General features: G+C 38.5%; 2 long non-coding RNA genes across 3 annotated transcripts; one reads left to right on the top strand and one right to left on the bottom strand.

Moving 5' to 3' along the window:
- Positions 1-971: 971 nt before the first annotated feature.
- LOC139143617 (uncharacterized) lies at positions 972-20,190 on the bottom strand. Of its 2 annotated transcripts, none has more exons than XR_011554642.1 (5): positions 20,062-20,190; positions 5,741-6,009; positions 5,036-5,230; positions 3,103-3,278; positions 972-2,462 (listed from the first exon to the last, which is right to left on the bottom strand). It is a non-coding gene; the product is annotated as an uncharacterized lncRNA (long non-coding RNA). The 2 variants fall into 2 exon arrangements; XR_011554641.1 differs by lacking the exon at positions 20,062-20,190 and adding an exon at positions 10,266-10,333.
- A 4,577-nt stretch (positions 20,191-24,767) lies between these two features.
- On the top strand, positions 24,768-26,797 carry LOC139143616 (uncharacterized). The gene is made up of 2 exons (XR_011554640.1): positions 24,768-24,996; positions 25,667-26,797. It is a non-coding gene; the product is annotated as an uncharacterized lncRNA (long non-coding RNA).
- Positions 26,798-27,657: the final 860 nt, after the last annotated feature.

The following is a 27,657-nucleotide window of genomic DNA, read 5'->3' as shown; positions in this document are numbered from 1 at the left end:
TTGAGGAATGTGACCCTGCTTGAATTTAATGCATGTGGCCAAACTAAAGGGTCATGAACGCACTTTCTGTTCTAGGTGAGGTTGTTCCGTAGCTCAAAGTCACCATAAGGTCATTGCCTCAAGTTCAGTTCGTTTTCGACGGGAACGAATTGATCTACCTAGACAATGAAGTTATTTGATAGACGATACCGACTGTTGCCGTTCTTTCGTCAAGTAACAACAGTCACTTTGAAAGCTTGTATGATTGTCTGCCTGCGTTGTATCGGATTTGTCTCTGAATCTCACGTGCACATTTTATAGTTTAACCTATGTGTAGGCGGGCCATTTCTGGCTCATCTTTTGGTTACAGAAAGAACTGTCTGATTGATAACAGTGATAACGGAATAGTGCAAAGTGATTTTGCAGTTTCGAAGGTGTTGTTCGCATAGTTTTGTGAAGTTTATTTAGGATGAATTTAAGGAATGTATAATAAAATAAACATATGTACCTCTTATCTTAAAGCTTTGCCATCAAATTTATGAAATACAACATACACAAAGCACAAAGCAATGCATTTACCCAACCATTAATTTATTTAGACATTTGACCCCGCTCTAAATAATCATTTTACTGCCATTAAGTACGGCTACATATTACAGGAGATAATCGGTATCACGTTCACCAAGTATATCAACACAAAATATAAATCCGTCAATAAACTGACAGTATGTTGTATCGGATTTGTCTCTAAATCTCACGTGCACATTTTATAGTGTAGGCGGGCCATTTTGGGTTCATCTTTTTGTTACACAAAGAACTGATTAATAACGGAATAGTGCAAAGTGATTTTGCACTTTTGAAGGTGTTATTCGCACAGTTTTGTGAAGTTTATTTAGGATGAATTTAAGGAATGTATAATACAATAAACATATGCATCTCTTATCTTAAAGCTTTGCCATCAAATTTCATGAAATACAACATACACAGAGCAATACGTTTACCCAATCATTAATTTATTGAGACATTTGACCCCGCTCCAAATTTGTCCCTACAACTAATCATTGTACTGCCACCGAGTACGGCTACATACTATAGGAGATAATCTGTACCACGTTCATCCAATCATATCAATGCAAAATATATATTCGTCAATAAACTGACAGTATGTCTTGAATAAAGTACAGTAACATGTGTATTTATGAGCGGATCGAATCTGGAATCTTTACATGTATTTCAGACATGTTGTTCGGAATATTTGCAGCCAGTCTTTCGTACGTCCGGCGTTCCTATTGTTAAGGATACCAAGGAGTTGTAGCTTCATTAATCATTTACTTATCTTTTATCAATCTTTTCAGAAATAGTCGGCTACAATGTAGAAAATAAATTGACAAGACATGCTTACAAATGTTTCCTAATAAGCAGCACACTCGCATCAGAAAAGAAAACAAATATCCATAAGACCGGTTAATGCAAAAACACGTTACAAAACATTTTCTCGAAATGGACAGAAATACAGAGATTGACTTAAGGTGATGGCCCTGTCAGTCATGCAAGGTGTGCTACACTTACTTGCGTGACGTCATCATATCACCAAACTTCTCAATCAATATATTGCTACTATATCAGAAAAATGTACTTCATCCGCATTTCGGACACAACTTTTATAACTTTAACATGAAACCGTTGATTCTTCGATTATTAAATTGGGCAATTCACTTTCCTTTATACCTACCTATTTTAACTAGAAGTCTTCAGTTTTGGAACATCTCACTGACTCAAGAATGGACATGGTGGAGAATCCTCGTGCAATATTATCTTTTTTCTCGAATCATTCTTAAAGGCTTCCTTTGAGAAATTGCAGCGAAAATTTGCACTTAAACATTACATAAAACATGTGAAGAGAAATGGATGAAATATATCTTGTTTTCAAAGTAACACAGTTACTTTGCCGAGTCAACAGTTTATTTTACCACCTGTTTAAAGAAGTGTCGATTAAATCACCAGCGATTTAGTCGATGATACTCTTTTGTTGCTTTTTTAATGGATATCTTTAAAAATGTTTTACAAGTCTAAAATTGGATAAATGCCATCATTCTGTTCCTGCCTTCATTTAAGGTGAAAATTTGTCATGTAATGTTGTAAGCTATATAAGATAAATCAGTGAAAAGTATTTCTATTACGCATAGTATTTCTTTCCTAAACAGTTCTCTACTTGTAAAACACCCTAGCTTGTCATACTAAATCTTTTCAAAATCCAACCACGCACCTCGTCAGTCATCAAAGAATTGGTTCTTCCTTGCTCTGTGATATCTAGACCAAGGTATGATAGCTTTTTGTTTTCTATCACCACCACTCTATCTGGCATGACTGCAAACACGTGATAAAAGGTATTATCCATGTTATCCAGTACAACACGGACTTTGGAATCATCTGTCATGTCACTGGTAAAAGTGTTGTACTCAGTTTCTATTTCAATGAGCATCCTGCAAAATTAAGAAGCGATAGAGCTGCTATTAATACTTATGCCAGTGCTAGTGTGCCGATCGAGTAAAATTATATGACACATACAACATACTTGCATGCATGCATGCCACATGCATGCATGCAGACAGACAGACAGACAGACAGACAGACACAGCCTATAGGTCATACAAACGCGCTCTTTCACACATGTATAAAAATATAAATTCATATTTATAGAAATGTGGATTGATTGAGTCATCACTCGATGTCTCTGACCGTTTCTTGTTGTCTTATGGTAGGAAGCGCCTCGGGGGCAGATATTCTGACTCTCAAATTTCTACAATTCTTTCTCTACCACTTGTAAGGGCTAATTTTAAAGCTCTTAGAGAAAGAACAATTTTCACTGTCTTAGTTTTTCGAAAGTCCAAAATTTTATTTGCCCCCATAAAGTGAACACAGGGATGGTGACAATTTTGAATTTCAAATATCACAAAATGTTCAGTAATTTGTTTCGCTAGTTCCAAACCTTAGATGGTGACCCCCGATTATTACTGTTGATTTTGTAAGAGAATGATTGAAAGTTTCATTTGGCAAAGTTTGAGAAAAAGTCTTTCATGACGCCCTAGGCAATATTCTTGAGACACGATATCAAAAACTCACTTCGCTGCTGCAATCCTGTCTTCTAATGCTTCATGCTGGTCAATCATGCTATACTGAGGGCCTAAATCTAGAGGTGTACCTTTTGGGTGCGCTTCCATCAAATAGACCAAATAGATATCTACTATGTCTTTGAAGTCGTCGTGCAGTTTCTTCAGCAAGCCACTATGAATAATGGCCTACGACGGAAAGAGAACCGGTGGATGTGAAATTCAATCTTCGGTAAAGTTTTGTGATTTCTGTGAACTCATTTGGGAGATGATATTGAAACTGTTATGACTTTTCGTCGGCCTTGAGCTTGGTTGATTGAGGGAAGCATCTCAACATATCAACGTTTTGAGGTACCTAGCGCTGATGACATCCAGAGCAGGATTTATCAGTGACAAGTCAGATTATTCTCCCATGGGATTTACCTATTTGGGAGACTTTCAACCGATGTACGTTTAACTGGGTCTGAACGACAACAATTTTTGTCGCTCAGAGAGACGACCAGTTGTTAAACATCTATTGCTGAGTATATCGCTCACTGCTATTGATATACTTTGTTCAAAATTGACATGGTTGCACCTGAGACAATTTTCCTCCATATGTATTTGTGCCATATATAGCAATTAAGGGTACAGCTTTCTTGCTTCATATGTCCACGATTGCTACACAGTAAAGTTACACAGCATTCATTGAAGGTATAATATTCTTCTTTCAAATTATGTAAGATAGTAGATAGTTGCATCAATAGTTTTGAAGTTTGCACGTGGATAAACCAGGTACTATTTTTGTCTGGTTTGATAAAATTAAAATGTTCGAGTATGGCTTCAGAAATTCTCTCAGCTGCCGCAGAAAACATTGTCAGTAATTCTTAAGGTTAGGGAGCGTTCAGTTGTTATGGCCGGGGTTGGGCCGGCAAATTATTCCTGTGCATCAGTCTAAATAAGTGACCCCTACCAATTGCACCAAAAAATCGATGACCCCCTCTTTTAAGATGACAAAAATTTCACTTTTCAAGGTACTAGTAGTCTACAGGTAGCTGTTAAATAATTTCCATGACAAAACTTGCTATATCTCTAATATGTAAGTACAGTGGTTTGCTTTGAAGCATTGGTATTAAGCGAAGTAGACATATTGTCTAAATAGAGGTGTTGTCAAAACTGTCTGTTGTAATTGTCAGCTGAGATGTAATTCAAGTCGACCACAGAGAAATCAACTCTGCCAAAGTTGAAACATTGTCTTGCAGGAGGTCAGATGTAGTCAAAAGAACTACACCTTAAAACAATTGATAAGACTTGGACAGTGGTTTGACATATGTGGTGGTGTTGTTTAGACTACGTCTGACCGTCTGCTAGACAATGGTTCAACTTTTGCAGAGTTGATTTTTTTATGATTGACTCTTGTTACCGCTTAGCTGTTAATTGCACCCCTCCCCGACAGTATTGGCAACACCTCGTTTAGACAATATTTCTAGTTCGTCTAATCCCAATGCTTCAAAGCAAACCACTGTAATAGCAATTGTTCATTGCCCTCAGTGAGCTCGATTTACAATAAGACAAGCGTAAGAGTTGCCTAGTCAAGATGTTCATGTGACATATAATTATACTTTTGTTCAGATTTATAGTTAAATGACTTAAGAGAATGAAATCATGCAGCAAATCATTTTCATCTCTCAGAATATTTCTGAACACTGATACTGCTTTTTGAGGAGACGGATACTTATGAAAATTAAGTGACCCCCCCCCCCTCTGAGCTGTTTTGAAAATACATGACCCCCCCCCCCTTGCAGTTTTCAAATTTAAGGTGACCCCCTGAATTTTGCCGGCCCATCCCGGCCGTAATAACTGAACGCTCCCTTATTCCAGTTTACACTATATTCAAACAACACCTCCTGAGCTCTATAACTTAACGGAATTATGCTGAACTAAGAGTATTGAAGAGTTTCGCTTACTCTCAATGGAGGTCAAGATAAGGAGGAGGCAATGAATACCAAAGGTTTATTCATAGATGTGGAGAGATTCAAAATGGGTACGTCCTGCCTCGTTTCAACGTCAACCAGGGATATTTCTGGAACTAAACTACCGACTTCGATGGCCTGCATATGAAAGCTTTCTGCATTGACAGTCTCCATGAGCAGACCTCTTATCTGAAAATAAAGAATGCAGTGTCATTTTACTGCAAGTGCAAAATTTCGTAATCAAAATGTTTTCAAGAGAACACCCAAATTGATAATTATTTCCAATCAAACAATGCCATTGTCCCCCACAGCATATAAAACGCCATCATAAATAACGTAACATTCATTATCAATCAGAAGATGTTATGAACATAGGTTATAGGGACAGCAGTTGTACTACTGATCTTGAATCATAAAATCATCATTTTGTTAATATTTGGATTTCGCTGAATTTCCTGATGATTAGGGTGCATTTTAATCGTGTCTAGATTAACATCGTACTACGAAGCTGATGAATGTATGCAATAAGCATTCAATGAAAGTTCCGAAGCTCTAGTAGAATAGAAATTCATTCCCGGTCGATATGCCCAAGAGTTATTGCTAGCATTCTTAGAAATATAGAAACGATGTATAGGTCTCGTAAAAAGGACGCTATAACGGTCGACCAAAGCATTATCAGGTAATAATGACCACACTAACCTCTTCGTCGTTTTCATAGCATCTGATTATTTCTCTGTTCACCACGCAAACGTCAGCACCTATGTTGCTGATACCAAATTCATCAAGTACCTTTTGAAGATACTTTGAACGCGCAGCTGTCATCCTTGCAACGATTAACGATGGGTCTCCCTTACTAGGGTCGCCTGCGTCGATGTAAGCTTGCGTGAAATCATCACTTCTCATTACGTCTCTCAGTCGACGCGCAATCTTCAAAGTTAGGTCTCTGTCTTTCAAGAGATCGTCCATTGCTATAAGATGGAATTCAAGAAATAGAAAGACACTATCAAGGTTGTATGCGTCTCGAAAGAAAAAAAAAACTTTTGTTCAAACTTTCCTTAAATCTTTCAACATTCACTTTCAAAATCAAGAACTTGAATAAAATCGGGTGTCATCACGCACATTTTGATAGTAGAGAAACAAATTACTCAAAATTTACTGATATTTGAAATTCAAAATGGCCGCCATCCCTATGTTAACTCTATGGAGAAAAATAAAATTTTCAATTTCCGAAACACTAAACGATAAAACAATGTTCTTATACCAAGAGCTTTAGAATGAGTCCTCAAAAATGGTAGATCAGAAAAAAATCGTAAAAGTGTGATAGTTCTAATCTCTGTCCCCGAGGCGCATTCTTAGCTTCTAAACGTTTTATTTATGTTATGATAATTATATCGCTTTTCTGCGACGTGCGTCCATATTCAGTACGAATGCGAGTTTCTTAATGGGTACTACTCAGCAGTCACTGATGCTATTTATCACGGTTGCCTCACAAAGAAATAAAGTCTCATCTTGTCTGATGAAATACCTCCTCTTAGACGAGTTTGATGACAGACGACTTGACAGAAGCGTCTAGGCGGAGACTTCCGGTTGCCCATATTAATAGGTTTCTTAAATCTCTCAATCTTTGAGACTTTTAATGCTCATTTTAGTCGACAAACTTCAGTGTATTTTGACGTTATCCTCAGTCTCTTCATTTTGGTAGATTTACAACTTTTCTCACGCAATTTTCAACACTTTTTAGAAGTCAACGTGTATGTGTATCTTTATTTTCTGTTTGCATGTTTATCTGTGACGCGTTTATTTGGCCGATTTAATTAGCCGCAATTTTCAATCCCAGTTTTTCGCATTCGTGGAGTTCTCCTCCTAGTCAAACACCTGGCCAGTACGATGTTGATTTCTATAACATTAAGTGCACAAACTGATCTCAACCTTTTGTCACCTTTGTTAATCCCGCAAACAGAGTTTATACAAGCGTTTGATTGACGGTCGGTTCAACGGTCATTGATTCCGTACCACTAACTCGCGAATTTTCTAAAATTTGTCTTCCAGTCGCGTTAGTATTTGAATATAACCACAGAGTTCGATCGGCAACGTGTAACAGCATCGCGCTGACCGCTTGACAGCCTGTCTGCGTTTTTGCAACCAGAAAAAAACTAAAACGTGGCATTTTCTGGAGCGTGTGCCCTTGTGCTGCCTGTTTGTGTCCAGTTACACAAGAACGCCGCCATAGCTTCACGCCCTTTTAAAGGGAGGTTCCGCCGATTTAATTAACCTTAAGGGTTCTGATAAAATATTTCATCTTATCATAATAAATGCATAATGGCCAGCCTTTTTTCCTAAGAAATGGCAAGACGAAGACGCATTCGGTCAATTGATGTCGCTATCGGAAAACATATGTGAAAAGTTGCAAACGTTGACACTCATCAAAAACTGTTTCATGGTCAGCAGTTGAAATATCCTTCAAATAACCATAATAAACTCAATCTTTGAAGGGAAAATAGGGCTCATTACCTAATTTCAACCGGTCTTACCAAAAATCACGTGTTCTTACAAATATAAGCGTGTCATGTTTACTTGGTCAGACAGTTCGTCTTGTATTGGACGAAGTTAATTGTAGCTAAGATTAACGATTTATTCCTAGATTGACACAGTTACATAAATGTGAAAATCAGACCGATATACAAATGAGTTCATTGGAAATGGAAAACGGAAAATACTTGTCGAGCAACTACAGTCGAGTTCAAACAACACGAATGGTCACGTGACACAAGAACAGTGATTTATGGTAAATGGTCGTTTAGCTTATAGCCATGCTTGAAAATGAGAAATCAAATTGCACCTTTGCGAATGTTAATCTCAAGCTTACATATTGACGTCGTTACTGCGATCGCACCACGCGCTCCTATGAATTTTCGTATCGAGAACTGTTTATGACCGTCATAGAATTACAATATCCTTCACGAAAAGTACCCTAATATAATTCTAGGATCTTCCCATGTCAATGTCTGGCACGTGGAGTTTGGCGATCGTTTTGTTTGTTCGCTTGAAAGTCGCCTTGTCAAACGGTGATGCGAGACGTGACGTTTGTCACGTAACGAGTTTGTTTTCTTCGTGAACGTAGACTGCGTGCTCAATCGGGGCCAAACCCAGCATGCTACAGGTATTTCAGTAAACTAGCGTAGAACAGTTGTGCATTTTCCGTATGTTGTAGTGTATTGATCAAAACAGAAATTCTAAGCCACTGAAATCCCTTTCGACTTTGTCGATCGAGAGCCGTAATTACTAGAAACAATGAAAGGAACGATGTCATTTGCAAGAGTGCATCTGAATCTCTTTACTAGGTCGTTTATAAAATATTAGTTGAAAAGGGACATCGCTGCAGCTTGGTAAAGTGCCACTGAACTTCTGCTATCGTTCTCCTCGCACACTGTATAAAATCCGTTGACAAATTTCTCAAAGCTGACGAATAAGTCAAGGGATGCAAATCTGAAACAGCACCTGGGAAAATCATTGGCCAAAGTGCACGATGTTGCCAATCGTCTCTGGTGGATCAAAAATATAAACGTGAGAAAGTCGTTTAAGGCGTTAGCAGCTTCCTGGCTGACGAGGTAAGTAGAAGTAGCCCACGAGTCGCTTGGCGTTTTTTTAATGTTTCACTAAGATTCTCAACTGATTTATCATCGTTTGCTCTGTTTCTGATGTTTGCTTTCGCAGAGTTAATTACTAGTTCACATTAATTTGAATGCGTTCACTTCTCTTGCGCTTGAGTTACTCGAAACAACTTATGCAGAAATTAATTCATTTCTTTCTGAAAATGGTAATCCCACAGACTTGGAGCAAGTTTTGAGGATCCCGCTCAAATCGTCCATAGCGATTTCGCATTGAAATCGACACCTCACAATGGGCGACATACGTCAACACTCACTGTCCCTCCCACATCAATATCTTATGAAGTTGGTGAAACATCGACGGTATCAAACCCAATGCTGTTATTCCAACTTGGAAAATTGTTGTTTTTGTCGTTTGAAAGAGACACGTTACTATTGGTGTTTATATTTATAGTGACTGTTGTCTTACTGATAACTGAAATAAATGTGTTTTCATATGAAAATTGCTGTTATTTGCAATTTTACCCATCCTTAGTATGATTGGAAGTATCTCAATATGGAAATAATGGGAAGCTCTGATCAATATACAACATTTCAATTTCAAGGGATGGGGCAGGGGCGTTCGGAGCAAAGCTTAAAAAATTACGCTTATTATCAGACACTGAATTTTGACGTCGACCCTTATAAAATCGCTGTTAACCGTATGTTGTCTTCATAAAAGAAAATAACATTGTTGTTATATTCGATATTTACGGTATTCATTTAGAACAAAAACGTGAAATGAAAAGTTTATGTACTCAATAGGCTTCAGAGTGAGTGTACAAAAACAGCAGACCAAAGCGTTCGCAAAACTGTACCCAAGAAGCTGTCTAGCTTACAAATGCCCATAGACTTGTTTATACTGAATGACTACACGTAGGCACAGACAAGGAGACTTAGGTTTGCTTATCAGCGTGGGTTCTTTTCATGGATGAGTCAACTCACTTGGTCCCCCATTGATACAAAAAAACACAGATGACCTGTTGAGTGCGCCTAGGGAACAGATATTCGGACTCTCAGAGTGTTAAAAACCTGTTCTAGTCTCGGGAAGAGATATTCGAACTCTCAAATTTCTACACTTCTTTTCTGATCTACCGCTTGTGGGGGCTCATTTTATGAGAAAAGAGGACGTTTCCCGTCTCATGTTTTAAAGTCGAAAATTTTTATTTTTTCACGTGGAATTAACACAGGGATGGCAGCCATTTTGAATGTCAAATATCGGTAAATGTAAGATAATTTTTTTCTATATCCCAAACTTTGCGCGGTGAGCACTGATATGTATTCTTGATTTTGAATGACAATGATTGAAAGTTTTACTGATGATTTGGGAAAAACTTTATGTCTTTCACTTTCGAGGCGCATATTACCTTTCAAGTTATTATATATGCAATTTTTTGTGCAATTTTTGCTGTCTTCTCTAATGTCTGCTGGGCGCATGAAAAGTGAATAAAAAAGTGTGAAGGCGTTGAATTAAAAAAACCACTCACCTATCACAGTTATTCTTGAGAGTACTCTTTTTCAGATGCAGAAATATTAAGAGGAGGGGTGATTTATAACAAGTCCTCTTAACCACTTACCTCTTATATGTAAGAAACCTTAGAAAATGCCTCTTTACGATTCGGTGTATGCGCTTTTATACAGCAGGTGACCTGTTCAATCATTGACGTAGCTTGCATGGTAAACATTGTTCGATTTATCGCAATGTTTGGATGATCATCATTACCTAACCTTTTTGAAGAGTTGCATAAATCAAACTCGACATAAAAATCTTTGAGATAACGCGAAAGATCAAGGTTCATTAGCCATGCCTGATACCATAAATAGTGAACTTAGTTCAGGGTACATGTACTGCCATAACTTGTACAGCCAGCCATATGCTTTGGATAGATATGACTGCCAACAATCTTCAAAGACCAAGAAAACTGTAAATGACATGCTGTTTTAAAACCTCTCACGTGGCATCTTTCTTTTTACTTGTTTTTTACCTGTGTTCATCAGAAGTACAACATGTAAACAATTAGAGAGGTGTAAATGGCAACATGTCTTCATCAGTGTCCTGTCAACAGAGTAAACATTTGTGAAAATTTACACACCGTATGTCAATGGTCATAGAAGCTTTTAAGCAGCTGATAGTAAACCCCTAAAGGGCAAAGATCGTTAGTTGAGCACGTGCAAATCGTAAGTTATTTGTATCATGCAGACGACAATAATACAGAATATTTATGATATCAGATATGCAATGGGTTCATAGAAACAATACCAAACTATATTCATGTCATCAAAACCAATTTCATTAAATACTCAGTGAACTGAAATTTTACATATTATATGATATGACGGATATTCTAGAGATCATATTTTGATTTAATTTGAATGGTTCACAGTTCATGTAACAGGAAGAGTGAGTTTATTGACACCTCAAACATGGCCCAAGTGCTAAGAATAAATCTCAAAGATGCCCAATCGTGTGAGATAAGGCTAAATATATGTTTTGACAACTCTTTTGATGGTATCGAGGATGTTTTGACTCCATTTTGGATATTAATATACGAGTTTACAGTTTATGAGAGAAAAGATACAGTCGACCCTTCAAATGTATCCAAAGACACAAAAGTCTCGAAGATACTCAATAAATAAAAGCATGGTGAGATACCATTATGTCGGCATTATTGGATAAATTCCCTCCGTTTGAAATATCCATGAAACTTTTTTCAGGTCTGATGACAAGAGATTCAAATTCTGTGACCAATAAAACATGACCATACACATCAAAGTAGATCGCAAGTATGCTTGGCAGGTCGCACGACTCAATGTTTTGTGGCATCCATTTTTGCATTGGTAAGACAGTAGCTTTAGGGAGCCTTCAGTTATTATGAGGGGGTGGGCCGGATGAATTAGGGGAGTGTCACATTTTGCAAACTTACACTGGGAGAGGGTCACATTTTACCTTGCTAAGTATATGATTAATACAAAGTTTGAGTAATTTGTGTAAAGAAACTTCATAGCAATAATGAATAGTAAATCAACACTTTTGGTGAAACTCAAAAATCAAATTTCTTGTACACACATGCACTTGTAACCACAATATTTTGAACAAGTACATTTATATCAGTTATCCAATGTCTATGAATGCACAGATATTGCTAGTTTTATATTTGAAAACAAATCCCATTTATAATGGATCTATATTTTCGGTGAAATTCCAAAATCAAATTTCTTTTACACATATACACTTGTAACCACCCTATTCCGATCTAATTCATTTATGTCAATTATCCAATGTCTATGAATACGCAGGTATTGCTAGTTTATATTAGGGAAAATATTCACAGTTTTCTCATAAGTTCCCGTGTATAGTGGATCCACATTTTCGGTGAAATTCCAAAATCAAATTTCTTGTACACATATACACTTGTAACCACCCTATTCGAATCTACTTCATTTATGTCAATTATCCAATGTCTATGAATACGCAGGTATTGCTTGTTTATATTGGGGAAAATATTCACAGTTTTCTTATAAGTTCCCGTGTTTAGTGGATCCACATTTTCGGTGAAATTCCACAATCAAATTTCTTGTGCTTACATGCACTTTTTACCTCTACCACTTTGAGCAAAATACATTTACATAAATTATCAAACATGTATAAAAGTACAGATATGGCTTTGATTTTAGGGGAACATTGTTAGTAGTTTACCCAATAGACTTCCATGTGTTATGGTTTATTATTTATGGTCGAGCACTATATCTTTGCTTCTAATAGTTGCCTAAATATGGTGACCCGCCCCAAAGACATGCTATGAAATGACTATATTTTTTGTATTAGGTAGTCCCCAACCTTAAAGGGACATATACCGAGACTTTTCGCATTTGTTCAATGTTTTGTTTTCTTTACGTCAACAATTATTTCTTATTCTATCCCTACATAGAATACCCAATGTTTTATTTCGCAACATTCCAGTACACACATACATAAATGACAATGACTCTTGTTGACAAATTATTTCTAGTCTGCACTTGATTCGAGATATCTTTTCAACAATAATAACGCTAACTGTTCACTGTATGGTCTGTGTTCACATGCTAAATAATGGACATTTTATGACGCTTGGCGGAGGAGAACAAGATATTGCAGTAGATGCATAAAACAAACCACTGTGAATATTACTAAATTTTGCAGCTAAAGTATTTTAAATACACTTGTTTAGTTTATCTGTCACCGAGGAAGCTTCTAATGTTCTCTTTTTTATAGATCAGAACCTCTTGTCAAACATTGAATCGATATGATTTCTTCTTTAGTTCCTCTTAAAAGATTGTAATATTTCTGTCTTGGGCCCCCAAATTTTCTCATATGGGAAATGTGTGGCTCCCTGAAAATCCTTCGCCGCCGCCCCCTTGAAGTAAATTCTGAACACTCCCTTATACTCACATTTCAGACTTTTGAGTTTGGAGGGAAGAATGGTAGGCAGGGTCACATTGTATAAAAGGGGCATCAGGGGAAGGGTCACATTTTACATGATGGACCACCCTCAATTTTCTCCGGCTCACCCCTCCTAAAAAAACTGAAGGCTCCCTTAACAGACTCTCTCACAGCTGCTCGCTGGCTACGCAATTGTATGGCCTAGGTCAGCATAGGCAGGCGGCAGTAGTGAAGCCAGCAAAGCTGGCTTGACAAGTTAACTGAGCCAAGGTATACTGGCCAAAGTGCGCAGCCATTGAGGGGCTGTGAGCGAGTCTGGACGCTAGCTCAAGGTGGCGTAGCTCTGAATCACGTGCATGGACATTGGACGAGTTATTAACCGGCAACGCCTCCACCAGCTGCGTAGCCGGTGACGACACACAATGTTCCTAAATAAGTTTCAAGTACGGAGAATCAGAAATGATCAGTGACTCCCATCGGGACATCGGTGAGCGAACATTCCCCACTCCAATGAATGTGTCTATACTCCTCACTCGGCAGAGTGTCATTAGGGAGCATTAAGTTATTACGGCAGGAGATGGGCCGGCAAAATTCAGGGGTTGGGGGGGGGGGGGGTGTCACCTTAAATTTGAAAACTGCAAAGGGGTCATGTATTTTTCAAAAAGCTCAAAAGGGGTCACTTAATTTTCATAAGTACCCGTCCCGTCAAAAAGCAGTTTCATTGTTCAGAAATATTCTGGGAGATAAAAATGATTCGCTGCATGATTTCATTCTCTGAAGTCATTTAACTATAAATCTGAACACAAATATAATTATCTGTCACATGAACATCTTGACTTGGCAATTCCGAGGCTTGTCTTATTGTAAATCAAGCTCACTGAGGGCGATGAACAATTTTTTTCTTACTTTGAACATATTAGAGGTATAGCAAGTTTTGTCAGGGAAATTATTTAACAGTTACCTGCAGACTTATAGTACCATGAAAAGTGAAATTATACTTATAGATGAAATTCCAATATCATACTTGTTGTCAACATCTTAACTTTCTAATACCCAATTTGAATCAAGTACATTTGTATTAATTATCAAACACCTATAAAACCACAAATTAATTTAATTTAGCACTGTAAAAAATTATTCATAGTTTTCCCATAGACTCCAATGTATAGTGATTCAACATTTCGGTGAAATTCCAAAATCCAATTTCTTGCACACATATCAACCTTTAACCATCCTAGTCTAACTAAGTACTTTAAAATGAATTATCAAACGTCTATAAATACACAGATTTAGATAGTTTTGTATCGGAAAAAATATTCATAGTTTCCCCATAGACTCCCATGTACAGTGAATCTACATTTCGTTGAAATTCCAAAATCCAATTTCTGGCGAACAAATCTATTAGTTACCACCCTAGTCTAATCAAGTACATAAATATTAATAATTGAGAGTACATAAATATACAGGTTTACCTATTTTTGTATTGGAAAAAAATTGTTCATAGTTTCCTCATAGACTCCTTTATATAGTGGATGAACATTTTCAGTGAAATTCCAAAATCAGATTTCTTGTACACATAACTTGCACCATCATATTCTAATCAAGTAAAATTATGTTAATCATAGAACATCTGTAAATGCACAAGAATAGCAAGTTTTTCATTGGAAAAAAAATTATTCACAATTTTATCATAGACTCCCATGTATAGTGGATGAACATTGTTTGTGAAATTCTAAAGTTAACAGCACTTTTTTGTCAACATACCAGTTGTAACAACCCTATTCCAATTATCGATAAGTATAATTAGGTCAATTATCAAATATCTATAAATGGTGCATAGATATAGTTTTGTATTGAAAAATACATAGTTTTCTCATAGACTACCATGTATAGTGAATCAACATTGTCAACAGCTGATAATCAATTAAATGAAAATATCAAAATTTTGTTCATAAATGCTTGAGCAAAAATATAATGCGATCCACCTGTAATTTCTGTCCAATCCCTTTGAGAGGTAATTTCAAAATTATAGCAAGTCAGAAGGGGAAATTTGAACATTAACAACTTGTGAGCTTGTAAGGAGGGTCATTTGAAAAAAATCTGAGAATCTTTTTTTTTATTCTAATCATGCCCCAAGAGGTGTTTGTGTGTGCAGTTTTACTCAAGCGATTGGGGGTCATGAAATTTTTGTCATCTTCAAAAGGGGGTCATCAATTTTTTGGTTCAATGGGTAGGGGTTCCTTTATTTTGACCGATGCACAGGAAGAATTTGCCGGCCCACCCCGGCCATAATAACTGAACGCTCCCTTAGCAATAGTGATCAACAGTGGGTCGTGGGTCAAGTCTGTCGCGGGGCGGTACAGTCCGGGGGAACGGTACTAGGAAGTAGAGAACTGTCCTTGGTCAACGCAGTCACCGTTCTCCCTTTTCGATGCAACAGCATCTCCCGTATCCTGCTGTTGCTTGCCGATCATGGTGTGCTGTTTGTGCGAGGCATTCTACTTGTTGCTGGTCTAAATATATATACAATGTTGATTATTTTAGTGATGTTTTATTGCTGTACTCTACATAGCATTGTGTACAACCAACATGATCGCGTGCGATCAAACCCAATTTGTTCACCTTGACTGAGTGCAGTAAACTCGGCGACATAATGTTGTGCCGAGTTATTGTCTGAATGTTCGTAGCCTCAGTAGCCTTACACAAGTACATGAAATACATCACTTAAGTTCGTTTCCGATTTTACTGTTGCATGATCTAGAGTCTTACAAAGGCATCTACAAAGTGAGGGACCGCTTCCATTTCACTTCGATTGAAGTTGAGAAGACTTATGTTTACAAAAAATTATGTCTATCAACAAAAAGTCGCGCATGCGCAGCGCGACGACCACGCCCTTTAATCACACGCGTCAACAACGTTTTTCATTTTGTACAACTTCAATTGGTCAGACAAAACGTATTCTTTTTTTAATCTCGTAGCAACTACCACATACAAGAATATTAGTCAGTGCAAATGTAAGGAAAATGAGTCTCTTTTATATAAGTTCTCAACATCTCAGGAGTTGAAAAAGATGCAACACTTTCAGTTGACCAATTTCCCGCAACTACCGTTCAACAAACACTACGGTAGATCATGGATGTAAAACAATTTTTACATCCATGGGTAGATCTATGGCAAATCACATCTGTCGTTACCATTTGCATTATTTCTTTCGCCGTCTACGCTTGAAGGAATTCGTTCATGGACGCTAATCAGACACTATGTGATGTCACTGCGCTCAGCATACGCAACAAGCATCAAATGTGAGCCCTTCTGAACTCCTTCCGGACGTAACCCTACACTCCAGAATTTGTCAACACAGAATTTATCGCCTAATCCACCAATTCAAAAACACACAAAATCTCTAATGCTGAATACAAGGCTCTGCGTGATTTATTTCTCAACGATAATCTCGATATTACACCTGCGGACAAGTGTGGTGCTGTGGTAGTATGGCGTAAAGATTTGTCTTTATCAACATCTCGACGCTGGCTGAGAAACAGCAATTTCGTCAAACGTACTATAAGTGACCTTATTCATGACAACCTTTACCTGAGAATGAAAAGTCCTTGACCAAAATCCTCGCGATCGTAAAAATTGTATTGTATCATGTGGCCGTTAAGCAGGGGTCAAAATTAAGCCCAAAAAATTAATTGAAGTTGGTAGCCCAGTGACAATGGCTGGAAGCTCATGCATGTTTTAGTTTAGTGATATTTTTCATTAATAAGAGAAGAAAAAGCTATTTTTCAAGATTCTGCCCATGAAGTGAATTTTAAGTTGTCAGTCGTTTGCACACCTTTATTACTCAAAGGAAACTGATATAATTGACGACAGTGACACTATAAAGTTCGGTGGCCTATCATTGTATTGACAACCCGTTTCATTCTCAGAGTTGCATGCCAATTTTGACAGTCGTAATGGCAATATTCACCACCTCAGCAGGGTTAAAAACAGACCATGGACTTTCTGTTGTAGGGAGGAGTTTGTGATTGATACATTTTGACCAAAATGCAATGAGAATAGGTTTTCATCGTCCAGTTTTTTTCTGTGCCTGTCATTCAAGTACATTAGTTGAGATATTGAAACTTTTTTGCAAAGTTTCATCGCAAGGTCGTCTTTGTAAATTGCAAAACAAAGTCATAGTCTTGCCTTACTGTGTCCAGCTGAGTTTGACTGCATTTAGCTCGTCCAAAATTGAAAGACTGGCACGCCGAGTACTGACTGAATTTCATGTCCCATGGTTTGGTAGTCCATGTGGGCTACCATTTCATGGACTTTGGTAGCCCCATGAAAAAGTTGGTAGTCTGTTGACGAGGTATTACCGCTAATTTCGAGCCCTGCGTCAGGTGAGTAGCACCTGCCCTCATATTTTTACAACTAATTTTGTTCTGGGCTTTGTGGAAGAGTGAATGTTTCCGGCGTGTTAACATGGACGTCGGCCAATATATAAACGCTGTAGCATGCTAGCCTGTATATTTATGAAACAAAACATCGTCTTGGCGACATGGTTGAAAAACTTCCTCGCACTGATGGACAAAAAACTTGCATACCCGATGGCAAAACATTTCTCTACACACCATACCGCGGTCGGTCTGATATGGTAGTTGCTGCACTCATTTCCACTGACGACTGTACCCATTACAAACTCGAGCAGGCCATAATTATTAAACTGAGCACTATAGCACCAGCTGGAATGAATGTGCAATTCAATGCGCTTAATGTGTAACTCACTTGATTGGATTTTTTACCTCTTGTATTTCCACGTTTCTCAAACATGTTTAGCACTGACGAATGGTTTAACCCGAAACGTCCTTGTTTCAATCCTCTGCTTTTGTCGAGTGTTTGTATCTCCCGCTGGTCAGTTAGTAATCATTGAAGATTTGAAAACAGTAGAATGACCATACAAACGCCTATACATAATTGTATGCCTGCACAACTAGTACACTCAGATATATATATATATATATATATATATATATATATATATATATATATATATATATATATATGTATGTATGTATGTATGTATGTATAGATGTATGTATAGATGTATGTGGATGGAGGGATGTATAGATATATGTATGAATGCATGTACGAAAGTATTGTGCGAGTACATGTACGTACATATGCATATGCGTAAGAATGTATAATATGTATGTTGCAGTTGAACGTGTACACTTGCAAACATGTACACTGTTGTTTTAAACGTATTATGTACATATCCAACCGATGTAATTTGACAATACATCTTTACAAATTATTTAAATGTGTGAAATAATCATTTTACATTTGGCGCCCTAAAGTAGTGGTCCCAGTGGAAACCACTGGTTGCTGTGGTTAAAATCAGTGTTTCTGATCTGGAACATTGGCACATGCTCACATGACGGCCCATGACTTGTAAAACGCTAACGTTGAGTACGGATTTTGAGGTAAGGTTAGGATTAGCAAAATTTGTCCACGCTCACCTGATGACCTACGCCCTTGAAACGATGGCCTTTAGTACAAAGTTTCAGTCGATGTAGAATTTCAATCAATTTATTATCGTACATTTGTGTGTTATTTTCAAAAGTGCATTCAACGTTGAAATTTCTTTGATGGTTTTCATTTTCAGAAATATTTTCTTCGAAAGTTCTAAAGATGTAACATTAGTATTTCGACAAAAACATTATCTTTTTAGGTTAACAGCAAGAAAGATGCCATCCACAGATATGCAAAACTTTTTTTGAATCTATGTTGCAAACAACAAAAGCTAGACATTGTTATTACTTATTAACCAGAAGGAGCCCTAGCTCGGGTAATTTTGGGCGTGTGATTTCTGAACAAATTGTATGAGAAGATATTTATAGAGCAGAGTGATAAGACTGTAACATGACCAAAGCCACTTCAATCGTATCTGTTTCGTTATTTGTACTCATTCCCTTTATATCACGTAAAACAATAATCATGAAAAAAAAGCCCAATTCAATTAGGATATGGATTGTTATGACAATTGCATTTTCCCACTTTCTTACACTCGCCTCTTTTGTGGATCAGGATTCATTGTTAAATGACACGCAATATACACGCGGTAGGATGATTTCGCACGCTTACTCTGTTTTTTTTTCTGAGAAATATGACTCTTCCATCTATTCAATATAATAGTTATCGTCATAAAATCTGTGTACAGCAAATTTTTCCATGGCAAAAAATGTTTTTAAATAGACAAGCTACACTACCGATATTGTGTGAACTTCTGAAACGATCACAGAGCAGTCATGGTCAAACTTTTCTTCGTACAAACAAACTAGCAAGGACATAAATAAACAACAATGATAAATAAATTGATAAATGATTAAATATAAACAAATGTGTTTTCTCTCAAGCCGCATCAAATGTTTTCGCCACTAGCTGCCTTTTGACGAAACATCATTTCTTTCAATGAGAAGTTATTTTGCTTCGCTTAGTCCGACAAGTAAATATTAGCGGAGAGTCATGCACGTGATGTTTCAGACACGTCAGACAGAACGTGATCGCATGATCTGCACTTTACAACAGCAAGCAAGGTAACTGGAGAGTAAAGACCTCACCTGACCGAGAATCAACCTATCAAAACTATGCTAAGTAAACATGTCTCCTATTTCACTCAAACTACACAAAGGAAGTCACAAGGTACGGTTTAATCACCGTGTGCAGTTGAATTATTAATGTCTCCATGTAAATTATCCGTTCATGACCCTTCACTTAGTTCAGGGTACTGATGCCCGAGACTTCAAGATTAGGAAGCCTGAAATGAGTGTAAAAGTTACCCCGACTAACGGAAAATTTGACATACATTTTATACAGAAGATTTTCTCTACGATACTTGTTGAGTTTCAGGAAAGAGAAAGAATATCACAGAATAGAATATAATAGAATATGCTATACTCGGTACTCACACGCTCAATTCGGAGAACTTCCAATGGCCGTCACTTTATCAAATCGAGAGCAATTTTCATGCGACTTGCATCGATCGAATCGTACTTACAACAGCTTTCAATACGAGAAGCATCGGCGTTGAGAAACCTGTACGAGCATCCCTAGTCGTCGGATCTCGGCAATCTGTGACTATCAGTCACTGATGCATCGCATACAACTGATGTAAGGGGCCATCGATGATAAAAGCTGACGCATGACAAACGTAATTCTTTCTTTCTTATAGGGGGGGGGGGGTTAAAAGCTCATTTCGTTTTGTGTGCGTCAAAATCGCAAAAGGATTTTCCTTTATCGTTTTCTAAACCATGACCACTTGCGCTTGTGGGTAAAATGCGGAGCTGAATGTACTGCATTATTGTGGAGTTAAAAAAGAGTAGAATAGAAACACTCACAATTTTATTTTTGAATTGAAATTGATACACTTTTTTGTATAGAGCTGCGCAGTGCTGTGACACGTGCAGTAAGCGTTGCGGTCAACCAACATTTTGAGCATGCGTCACACACGTGAGAGAGCAAAACCATACTTCATAGCATAGCTATGAGTTCAAAGAAAAATAATTTACAACTGCGGGGACAAACTACCCTGTTTGGAACTCAAGTTCAAAGTACAAGTCGCCAGATCTACTGGAAACATCCAGGTGACTATGAACGATTTGTTGATGCATATTGATACAACCGGTACCATACTGGTATTCAAGGGAGAACAAAGGCAGCAGTTTTGAGGGAAGCCCAGGATGCGTGGAAAATGACATACAAAAATGACGCATAAAGTGAAGGTTTATTAATTAGGGAGCATTCGTGTTTTACAGAGGGGGGGGTCGGTGGAAATCAGGGGGGGTTGACTTTTACAAAACCGCTTTTTACGGGGGGGGTCAAATTTTGCAATCAATGATTTAAGGGGGGGTCAAATTTTACAAAGGTTTGTATTGAGTTATGGAAAACAAAATTGACTTTGGAATTTCACCGAAATGTTGCTTGTGTAACCGATGTTTCGAGACGGCAGAATAATAACCGACCGAAGCTCTGCCAAATTTATTTCTTTAGCAGGGTCAACAAGTCTGAGACTGGCGTTAACCATTCTAGAGCAGCAACAGAGCATGTAGCCCTGAGTACAAGTCTGTGTGTTCCCGGCGTTATACGGCCTCCACCACAGCCCTGCAACGGTCTTTGGAGATAATTGGGGTCTCTGCAGCGAGATTCAAAATGGGTATCCCGATGGGCAAACAGCTTGTCGAGTATGTTATGTTTCAGAAAATGAGCGGTTTTGGACGTTAGGAGAAGTCAATCGCATCTTTTTTGGGATTGGTTAGGAGGTAAAGGTAGGCAGGGTAAGGATTTTGCCCCAATAGAGCAGAATTTCGGCCAAAAAGACCGATTAGTCTTCATTGTGGTCCAGATCCAGGCCGCAGAGACCTCAGTTCTCTTCGTAGACCATTGCAGGGCTGTGTGGAGGCCATATAATGCTGGGAACACACGTGCACAGACCTGTACGCAGGGCTACAGAGCATGGGGCATGAAATGAGGAACTAACACAAAGTCATATAATGTAACAAACAACTTCTGTATATTACTATATTGTGTCAAATATCGGAGTCTACATATAAAATAGTAAAACCGTACTTCAAAACAATAAATATTACTCCATGGTAACAATAACCGTACTAATCGACCTCCCGACGGTAGGAGTCGAACACACTTTCAGAACAAAAACTCTGTTCAAACCCTTTCTAAATGCTTAACAATTTCTATGGAAAACTTAACGTTACCGCAGAGGTACCTCAGACTTGACCACGCGGCTCGGAAACACAAATAGTTCACACGCGACTTTAACTAATGTTCGATGATGAGCACAATTGTAAGTCCGGTGTAATGTCTGCACATGAAAGTCGGCGACAACACACGCAATTCACTGCTAAGCAGCGTCCAGTTCAGCTACCACGGGCGCAGCCATCTTAGATCTTTGTTTACTTCCGGTCGGGACATGCCGAACTAATCTGAATGAAGTCTTCCTCTGCAAACTCCGTGCATCGACAAAAGTTCAGAGGAACAATCATAAATAATGTTCTCATGACAATCTCAGACATCTGACTGAACTCATAAACGGAACAAAGTTCACAGTTAACACACAATTTGCTGCAGAAAGATCAGCTTTCAACTTGTGGTGATACTATCATCTCAGCATGCAGTGCGTATATTGCAAATCTACGGCACGGCTTTCACTTGTGTGAGCAATGTTCGTTCGATCGACTAAAGTAGAGGATGGCGTAGGGTTTAAATAAACAGTCCCATCTTCATAAAGTTCGATAAATGCCACTCACCGGTTTCTTTACATATCTGCTGACTTGAGTAAAACTCAAAATAAAGAAATATCTGACTTAAAAAGCACACGCTGACACTCAAACCTTCCAGTGCCAGTGCAGCATGCAACGTAAAACACTCTGGAAAGTTCCCGTCTTGGACTCCCTAGGTATACAGTGATAACACACAAGAACTCCCAGGCAAAATAGAAAATACACAGGTCCTCCATACATAATCTAAGAGAAGCTATGAATAATTTCTTTTAATACAAAACTAGCTAAGTCTGTGTATTTATAGACTCTTGATTATTGATATTAATGTACTTGATCAGACTAGGGTAGTTACCAGTGCATGTGTGAGCAAGAAATTTGATTTTGGAATTTCACCGAATTGTTAATTCACTATCTTGTCAGAGGAAACTATGAATAATTTTTTTCCATTACAAAACTAGTTAAATCTGTGTATTTATGTACGCTTGATTATTGATATCAATGTACTTGATTAGACTAGGGTGGTTACAAGTGGATGTTTGTGCAAGAAATTTGATTTTGGCATTTCACCAAAAATGTTGATTCTTGATTTGGAGGGGGAGTCGCTTTTTACATTTCATTTGTTGCTCAAATTCCACCGCCTCCCCCCGTAAAAAACGAATGCTCCCTTAATGTGCACTTCCGGTATTTTTTCAAGGGCGTGCGGATCAGAGGTGTGTGTGTGGGTTTGTCAGAAACGGCATCATAATACGAAATTGATTTCGTTTTGAGGGGGAGGGAGGGGGTTTCAGGTAAAACGAAGGAATTACGTTTCTTGTGCGTCAGCTTTTATCATCGATGGCCCCTAAGTGATTAATATGGCCGCCTGCCTTACAGTTCGCAGGGAAATAAAATAGGAAACATCCGGATACACAAGATTGATAACCCTTCACTTTCTTAATACACGACCTAGTGCCCGTGGAATTATGAGGAATTTAGCTGTTTCGAGTTGGTTACAACTTTCTTCGTGTTATACAGTACACTATCGACTCCATGATGAAAATAATGAGTGAGGTTTGGGATCACCACACCCTTCACTTTTTTACTTGACAAAAAATAATGAGAGAGCTTAAGAATCATCACCCCTCGTTTTTTTGGGTTTTTTTTGTTCTGTTTTGTTTTATGGGGGTTTTGGGGTTTTTTGTTTTTGTTTTATGTTATTTTGCAGTTCGCGAAATACTCACGGAAAAGTCGGGATACCAAGACCCCCTAGCTTTTTTTTATTTTGTCCACCCACTCAACAAACTTTGTGTGGTAGCGACTCCTATCTTGACTTTTTCCACCAAACAAGTACTCCACATTTTCAACAAGCACGGCTCACTTTCTTTTCTCAGTATCCTTTTATATCTCTTCCTTTTTTGTGACATCCATAAAACCACTGAAAAGTTTTGCATCATGATACGCTCGTATTTTTCCTAAAATGAACGATTATAATCACCGGTTTTTCTCTCCTAAGTGTTTTTATTTGCCCCAGCCTTTTTCCCGGATCACCACAAAAATAATTTGTAAACTGTATTTGAAACTGTATTCTCCCACCCTTCACTTTTTTTCTTGATCCTCACAAATATCAAAGCAACCCATTTTTTATTTACACCAGCGCTCACTCCCTCCCCCTTCCTTGTTTTTGAAATGACACAACGATTTTCTTTAATTCGGATCTACAACAACAATAGTACCGTCCCCCTGTTTTTTTATCCAAGTGATTTTTTTCTGGATGTTAATCCTCCCTCCCCACCTCGTATTTTCATTACCCCAAGATTTTTTTCTGGATGTACCCGTCCCTTTTATCATTCACACTAGCGATTTTTTTTCTCTATGTATCACGGTACCCTCTCCGTTACCCCTAGCGATGTTTTTTTTTATCTTGAATGACCCCCCCCCCGGTCACTTTTTCTTGTTAACCCCAGCGATTATTTTTTGTTTACCAGAAGTGAAGGGTTCAGATAATGTAATATTTACAATTTGCACATTTAGAGCAAGATTACCGTTGAACAGAGACTTGAAATATGAAATTTCTCTTCTTTTAGATACAATCTTGAACTTTTGACTAAAAATGCCTGCATAATGTAAATTGCCATGAATGGTAACATCATTAATGCATTGCTGATGAAATGTAGGCAATATTTCATATAAAAAAATTCAGTTTCTGTGTACAGTTGTTCAAACAAAGATGATATCTGCGGTTCTCTCTCAGTGCTCATGGATGTAACAACCTTTGTCATCTTCCTCTTACATCAAACACTCTTGTTTCAACTTTACGAAGCTGTTGATGCAAACAGTAGAGAGCCTAGCTGTGTGTGATTCTCTGTTGTATACTACACTTTCTCTGCAGTGTCATACGTCAAACACTTTGATGACCTTGTACCCCTTCCTTGTACCCTCCGAGGTGGAGAACAGGACTGTAAAGTTGCTGATGTGGCAATAATCGGCATTTGGCGAGACCAAAGTACAGCTGAAGCTCTTGTTGCGGACTACTGGATGTCTGATGGGGTACTTGCAGTATTTCTTGACGTAGCGACGCAGACTAATGAAACTGACAAAGTGAATTTCTTCATGATCACGACATTCATGGTAAAGTATAGTGGCATTGAGTTGATCATCAAAGAATGCATTTCTTGGATGGCAGGGACTCTGTAGATCAAGGGACTTGATGAAGCCTTGCAGCTCTTGGTTTTTGGGAATACCTTCCTTGAAGTCGTATTCACACACTTCAATCACACTGAAGCCATGGGAACGTCAAATCACATCCTGTCTTGGGTACATTGGCAGTGGTTGGCTATGGTCTGCTCTGGTTAAGTACTATGTCAGGGTCTTAATAACATCAAGGATAGGTAGCCATAGTAGCCGCAACCATGCATCTCTACCCAATTACAGCCAAATTGTCTTCTCACCTCCGTTATGGGCATGTGGGATGCCCTCATTATTCTTAAATGCCATCCAAGCTAACCACTGCAATGCAATGTCAGGTTGATTTCTTCCGTGGATGTAGCCATCGTCTTGATGACTCCAACGGTATCTTTCTTCAGATAATTCTTTCATAGAATATCTATTGCAACCATTGAAGTCTGACGCAATGATTACACAATTGCACAATGTCTGAATATGAACATACCCTGAAATTTCAAATAACTCCTCCTCATCACTTCTGCAGTAGTTTTCAAGTTGAACGGACGGTTTTTCGATCTCTCATGTTCATATAATTTAAAGAATTTCTCTCTCTTGTGTTGTTTCATACCTTCAGGACCATTGCTCCTGGAATCACGGGGAAAGACTGACAGCGATTGCGAGCAATCTCGAGGGACACATCGCAATCAGTCACGACGCCGCTTAATACAAGTGAATAATCAAGAAATACAATCGTACCGTTTTCACGAACCAACACAGACCTAAAAATCGATGAAAATCTCTGCGATTTTGCGAAGCAACTTAATATCTTTTAAGTTCCTTTGAATATTCAAACGTCCGCAACGATTCGTCGATTGCGTTTCACTTGTGAATGTCATTACCTGATGACCCGGGGATGGCGGATGGTTCAGTAATGATTGGCAGATAAATGTATCAAAATTTTACAAATTTTTCAAATGTCAAGTGACCGACAAATCTCCTGATTGGTAATGATGAATTTCAAGTGAACAGCAAATCTCGTGAAACCAATTGATGTGCACATGTATGTAATAGGTCAATGTCCTTGTACCAACTTTGAATAAAATATGTTGTGACGTAGCCACTCGATAGTTAATATTATATGATATTTTATGACTTGAATTTAGTTTGTATGACTGACAATGAATGACCGACAGTGACCTATAGTAACCTCTTCTGCACGTGGTGCATCGTGAGAACGACTCCCTTGTTTATTTTCGTGACCTTTGATGTAACCGTTCATCCGTCGTCAGTGAATGTATTGTTTTGACAACTGTTTAAGTCATTAACGTTGACCGGACGCTATGTTGACAGATAGTCTCAGCCATGCTCGGCGTTGAGAGTACTTCCATCCTGTTAACCTTGTACTTAGATTTGAGTGACGTTCCTCATTATAGATGCATACCAAAGGCATGACAACATGCAGATTTAGAGACGATTTAAGTTGTACACATTCTAGACAGAGAGACACTTCTTCACTTCGCTTCGCTTCACGTCTTGACGCATTCCTGTACAGAGATGTAGACGCTCTGAGACTTTGACGTACTGACTTTAGTGAGAAGCCCAGTCTGTTTGACTGTGGTGGACCACGTCTTTGTAGAACCTGTTGCGACGCTCGAGACGACACTGACCGTGACCGACGCCTATTATTAGACTAGTGTGAGACATAGAAGTTTTACCGTGTAACTTATGTTACTCAGCTGAATAAAGTGCTACGACTTAGAATATATTTCGGTGTATCGTGCCGTCTCTTATACGTCTACTGCTATATCAAGCCACGCTACGTGACATATTTGGTGGCAGCGGTGGGATCGACTCAAGCCAGCGCCTTCTGCTCAACGTGATTTTGGTGCCGCTCATCTTTCGAAGGATTGGTACGTACATTTGTGTTGCTCGAACATTGCTTGTATTATAATGCCAGGCCGTAGACAACGATCAATCGACACCCCTGTTTCAAGATATCCTGATATGGCCGGATATACCGAAGCCAGAACTGTTGTAACTCCATCAAGATTTCATGGAAGACTTGGTGACGACGTTGAAATATTGCCTGCCTATCTACGAGAATTTGCAGCAGAAATACGGACATTGAACGATCTGAGAATTTGTGCTTATTAAGAAGAGACATGTGAATGTGAACCTGTAATGAACTGTTGATGTAATTCACATTGTTACCGACGACGACTATGGCGCGTGTAGCAGTAGACGACAGTAGCAGTAGTAACCGGGTGATGATTCCAGCGCGCGGAGACGATCATCAGCCCACGTTCCGGTCTGTAGTGGACGAAGACCGAGGTCCGGCAGAGGCTTATTACTGTCAACCGGCCACAGGAGGGGTTGACCCGAAGGTAATTTGTAATGCCGGGGAGATGTGTTTTGAAGTTTCTGACGACGATGATGTTATTGTATGTGTATCGAATTTGGGTGCTGAAAATGACGACGTGTGTGATAGTGATGATGATCACCCAGTGAATGCTGGTTCTAGGCACGCGTGCCTTGACGAGGACCGAGGAAATTGCGACCCAGGCGAATTACTGGCAACCGGCCCGGATGAGGTGTTGCCCGAAAGGTAATTCGAGGAGCCGCGTG

This window comes from Ptychodera flava, chromosome 11 (assembly GCF_041260155.1).
Source record: "Ptychodera flava strain L36383 chromosome 11, AS_Pfla_20210202, whole genome shotgun sequence".
NCBI classification, from domain to species: domain Eukaryota; kingdom Metazoa; phylum Hemichordata; class Enteropneusta; family Ptychoderidae; genus Ptychodera; species Ptychodera flava.
The sequence above is the reverse complement of the archived record's forward strand: the minus strand, read 5'-3'. Positions and strand labels throughout refer to the sequence as shown.